We start from the raw sequence: 6,099 nt of genomic DNA on the forward strand, positions 1-6,099 counted from the left end.
TACTGGATACATATGATTGTCTCCCTGCAGTACCTTTCATGCTGCGATATTGTTCAATTTTAAATGGTTATCATGCATAAAATCTTACAAATCCTGTTCTTTCCTTTAAGTGGCTTTATGGCTTTGTGACTGAACATATGTACAAATTTATGAGGTGGTGCACACTTATATACTCATAAGAAGATGCTGGATTAATATCATCTGTTACTTTAACAAATTCTAAAAAAGCAACCGAGATTTTACAGGCCTTATCGATTTACCCGTTAATTCACTAGATAGCATCTAAAATAAATGTGCTATGAATCGCAGCTCGTTACAAGCTGGTAAAGACTGAGAGAGAAGCCCAAAGTGAGACTGGGAGAAACAGGCAGAAGATGAAAGACGAAGATGGTGTTTTATTCCATCAGCTATCATGTATAGCTGAAAAAGGTAGCAGCGGAAAATATGCGAGTAAAAACTCGGAGTGAAAGACAGAACGAATGAGTGAGAAGAGACCCTGAGCGAGAGACACTCACTGTACATAAAAAGAAAATAAGAGAGATGAAGAGCGGCGTTTGTCTGATTTTTCTTCCTTAAGGTCGAGCCTGCTCAACCGCTGTAAAAAAGGGACAATTTGCACGCGCCATAAAGGACATTTATGCTCATTGCTGTGTCCCAGCAGAACCCCATTGCTCTTTGTTTTAATTGTCCATGAACAAGGCATTGTTCTGCAAGATCAGGGTCTGCAGAAAATTTCCTCAAACTCGTTCATTGTTGCAAGGAACACATTATAGGGCCTTCATTATTTTCACTCTGATATAAAGAATATGTTATTTGAATTTACATAATTCTCCGAGCAGTTTCAAAGCCACTTCTATAAATAGCGTTATTCAACTTGAGCGCAGATTCAAACGAAGGGAGAAGTCATAATCTCTTACAACGTTGTATCTTTGTCTCTCCCTCACAGCTCTCTTGTGTGTATTTCCACACAGACCAAAAGCTCACTATATCCATGCATTGTGCATTCTGTATCGGGTTTTGTTATGCACGTCAAGATCACCCATTTTTCAATGAATGCTGTGTGCATGCTAGCCAATAGGAAGATTAATTTGTTGTCTTGTAACACGGATGACTTTCTGGCGACTTTGTGCTGCTTTAAATGAAGTTGTTGTGTCGTACATTTGGCAGGGGGTTGTCCCACTTTCAGGCTCTTCACTTCGGAGACTGGCCTCGAGGTGCTGCTTCCCTCCAGCTCAAACACACAGAGTCACACATCCACACACTGTCGAGCAAACACAGACAAAAAAAAAATCACACACAAGCCCCCTCATCTGCACTTATCCTCAGCCCCGGTTTGCCCTGAAGTTTGGTTAAAAGTGTTTTATAAGCTGCTTCTGCTTGGCTAGCGCGGCTGTGCCCGAGGACATACAGTTGATCAATGTGCCATCACAGACAGAGGCAGGACTAACAGAGGCGCATGACTGACTCCAACTCCGACTACTTGGGGTGTAATAATTCTATTTTGTGGGTTTTTCTGAGTCCAGAGGTTAGGCACAATGCTTGAAGAACATCAGTGTTTTCGCCTGCTCCAGGATTTACATTTACAGTCAACTCCGGTTTCATTACACCCCACGTTGGCACAGGAATCTGGAAAGGAAGGATGTGATATATTAGCAGTATGTTAATCCCAAAAGAACACTAAAATGTATTAAAAATGAACCCTTGTTAATTGTAATGTTGTTAGTGTGTGGCCCTGGGCGCAGAACAGTCCCTCTGTTCTTCACTATTCACTAAAAGTTTATGTGGTTTTCAGAATAATTTCCCCACTCAGCCTTCTTCTATACTCCCATGGCCAGGCCGCGCTGCTGGGCGCTGCTGTATCCATAAACCCAGCCCGCAGTCTCTCACCTCTCGCCTCTCATTTCTCATAGTATTAATAATACAAAGGCATCCATAAAGTGGGAGCTGTGCTTGTATTAAAACAGCACCGGCCCAGGATATATCCAAGGTCGCCACAAGGCTGAACTGTTATTCTCCCCGCGCACGGTGAGAAGGCGAACCAACGGTCATTCCAACACATGGAGGTGAGGGCCAAGACTGAAGCGCGTATTCTCTCCTTTTTAAAAAAAAATATGCAATGAGTGAGCCATCAGAGACTTCTCTGGGTTGCGCTGCGCCTAACCTTTTTATGCAACAGCGATGTCATCTGCATTCTTTGTTGTGTTAAGAAGAGTTAAATGACCACTTTGGATAGGTACGGGCTGACCTTTTAACCCACGAGGATAATGAGTGAGATGAGGAGCGTCAGGTATAATAGACCGTTGAGGTTGATAGTATAGCAGAGGGCAAGCAGGCCTCTCATGCTCACTCTCTCGTCTTTTTACCTCGTTGGTAAAGATGATGCAGACACAGAGGAGCAATTACAGAGAGAAACAGACTTCCATTTCCATTCGACAATGGAGTGAAAAAGGCCTTGGCCTCCTTGCTTAGGCATGCAGACGGCCAGACAGTTACAGGAAGCAGGAGAGGGTGACAAAGGCCAACAGCAAGTAGCATCCATTCTCAGACTAATGGTTCTCACAGGTTTTAGAATTATGATCGCGAAAATGAATTTCATGATGTGTCTATTATTCATTAATTCCCAGACAGAAGTCGAGAAAGAAGAGGAGGAAGAATCAAGCAGGCGTCTGTGATTATTGATTACAATGCTGAAAATATAATGAACTAGATATGAGGATTCCTCATACATTTGCCCCCCCCTTCTCGACTGTCACAACTGAGTGTCTGTCTCGCCCCGGTGTCTCTGTCTCCAAAAGGGCACATTCGTTGTATCCGTGCTGTTGTGTCAAGAAGATGTGTGAAAGAATAGATCCCTTCTTCCCCCCCTCACACACACATTTTTAAACAATCACATGCCCGAGGAATTCATTTGTCTTGGTTTGCCTTTGTCTCTTAGGTGACACACAAGCGGGGGCTCCTTTTGTTGCTCAAAATTGATGCCGCTAACAGTGTAATAAAAATGTCCAAAACTTGCGACGCTGTTTGAGGAAGAGCTTCTTTTGTTCCTGGAGAAGCCTCTTGTACAGAGGAGATAACTGCAGGCTGTGTTGGTGGGCAAGATTAATATGTTACTCAGTTAGACCGGGATGTTTTCTTACTGTGGCTATATCTCTGGTGTCAACATCATAGCTCTTCCTTTGTGTCTTCTCACTTTGAATTCAGCCCAGTCATTCTGCTGAGGCGGTAAACAGCACAGTGTAGCGATCGTTAATGTATGATTCTCGCCTCCGCCTAAATGATACTGCCGCCATCAGGTTTGAGATACTCCAAAGCGAGAGAGTAACCTCATTTAATCATTAAAGGTTGACTTATCAGAGGGTGATAAGTATCACAGTTTGCTCATAATGGCCTTCAGTGGAAGTGCTGAGTACAATTGATGACAGTTTGGAATCAGATGAAGCTTTGAAGGGATGAATCCAAATAAAGGAAATTCAGAGGTGCTTTTCAAATGATTTCTCATGCTGATTTATTTACTTTTTTTTTTTTTGGCTCATGACAAACGGTAACCTGACACGGCTGAATTACTGAACTGTGTCTGAGGACTAATGAGAAAAATTTCCCCAGAGAATTTTTATCTATTGCTCCTCGGAGAGCACCTTGGGGACTTGCTCTCCTGTCTGTCACCTCCAACACACATTCTCGTGCACACACCCCGAGTCCACCACCACCAACCCCACCTCTCAACACCGCTCTCCCACTCTGCTGTCTGCCCATCATCCCCTCTCCGCCACCTCCCTAACCCACTGACACCCCTGTTTCCTCTAACACTATCATGTAGCACAGCCATTTCACTTTTGCACCTTGCAATTAAAACCAGAGGAGAGGCGGAGGAAAAGAATACTCCTATACTTCCCCCCTCCTCCTCCTCCTCCTCCACCTCCAGCAGACACCGCTCTCCTATCTGCAACACAACCTTTCAGGATTCCTTTTTTATCTTCTTCTTTTTTTTCGCTCATACGTGCGATACACATGTACACGGTACGTGTTAGAAATCCAGAGTTTACGAGAATGGCAAGCATGGAATTAATTAACAAAGGAAATCTCACCGCGGCTTTCAGTTGAGGTAGATAATTTCAGCTTTTTAGTTTCTGCTCTCATGATGGCAGGTGGAGGTGGAATGTGGTGAACACAATAATAAAAAGAAAGGTAAAAAAAAGTGAGATTTGTTGTGCCAACTCGAGAAGCTGAGAGTCCGCTCTCTTCTGCTGCCCAACTGATTTAACTCTTGTAGACAAGGCGTCTGTTTGGAGAATTGGTTTCACTGCGGTGGGCAACACAGAAATCTTGTCCACCATCACACAAACATAGATCGAACACACGGCCAAATGTGAACATGGTCACTCAGTCTCACACACACGTACACACACCGGTGAAGTCAAAGAAGTCTTTGATCTTTGGTGTTTCTATACTGACCTCTGCAGGATCCTGCCCCAGATCTCTTGTGGGTTTGAGTGTGCATGTGCGTTGTGTGTGTGTTTGTTTGTGTGTGTGTGTGTGTGTAGGTGTGCGTGTGTGTGTGTGTGTGTGTGTGTGTGTTTGTGTGTGTGTGTGTGGCTCGCCATGACTGGTTTGTGGGATTTGTGTGTGTATATTTGTGCAGGTGAATCAGAATTCACAGACTTAAAAGATAACAGTAAAGTTCAGTGAAGGACAAATCAGTTCTTTTCTTATATCACTTACAAAATGATCCACACTGTTGCACTGGGCGACATGTTCCTTCATTACAAATATGGAGACTCGTTTATTTTAAGTCATTCCCACATATACTATTCTGTGTACTACAGATTTTTTTTAAAGATTCATATTTTCAGTAAAAACTATTGGGACTTAGACAGGCTACAGAAATTATGCCAGCCTTACACAACATGAGTCTTCATGCGATTTCACTGTCGCAGACAAATTTCCAAAGTCAGAATAAAATCTTGAGAGTGTTATCTCAGTTGGTGCAGCCTCCCCTGATCTCAATCGTTTGGTGTTACGTGGTCACCAAACTCAGTCCGAGCTGTCTTAAGTGAGTCATTTTTTCGTCTTGACAGTCTTTGTCTTGTTCCGACAGAATGTTTGATATAATCGGATGTTTTTAGCCTTGGCTCATGCAAATACTGAAGGTCAATGACATGAACTTTGTCAACAACCAATAGCTGTGCGTTCTTTATCACCAAAGAGGGAAGCAGCAAACCGGGTGAACAGGAAACATGGAGGGGATTCCAGTGGGGTGAAAGATGGTGAGCAGGTGTCATCTCTCATGTAATGTGGAAAGAGAGGAGAAGCTGGTGGAACTGGTGTGTGCACAAGGGACAGTGTTTCATTTGTTGTGTATGTAATCTAACAAACAGTACTTATTGTAGTAAAAATCCTCATTTTTGAAGCAGTTCACCTCTCATTTACACTGTCTCTTTCCACATAAGTAGCACAGCTAACCAACGGAGGCTGGTAGCAACAAAATCCAAAATGTAAAGTTTATATCATATGCAGTTTATTTCTATGGACTATATTGATACTGTTGAATTAATAGAAATACTGTCAAAATATGACGCCTTTTATCTTGTGTTTTTAAGAGTTGTGTTTTTTTGTGGACATGTAAGGAATTGTTAATATGTCATAATTGTTAAAGGCAGTTTTGGCGTAATATTTTCCACCAGGAGCAGGATGGGATATAATCTCAGAAGGAATCTAGTTGTCATGCTAACAGTGACACTGCAAAATCCCAAGTCTTTGCAAAATCCTAAAGTTCGTGACAAAAAACTTAGATTTTCTTTAGATGTAAGATGGTGTTGGACTTCAGTCTTTTAAAAGTATTTTCATAGTCTTTTAGTCTATAGAAGGAATTCGAAAGTATTAGAATACAGACTCATTTTTGTTTTGGGGATTTAGATTGCCTGCCTTATTCTATAAGATCAGAAACTAGTTTTTCAGGGTTTACTCAGAAGTGCTTGAAAAGGGAAGCATTTGAATGACAGCTCACACATGTTTTAAGGCTTGGAGTAACGACTGATCATATTTTCAGATGTTCGAGATGATCATCAGGCTAATAAGTCTTTCCACATGTGGAAAGCATTG

This window comes from Plectropomus leopardus, chromosome 22, assembly GCF_026936395.1.
Source record: "Plectropomus leopardus strain MGB_pleo_1.0 chromosome 22, ASM2693639v1, whole genome shotgun sequence".
NCBI classification, from domain to species: Eukaryota; Metazoa; Chordata; class Actinopteri; order Perciformes; family Serranidae; genus Plectropomus; species Plectropomus leopardus.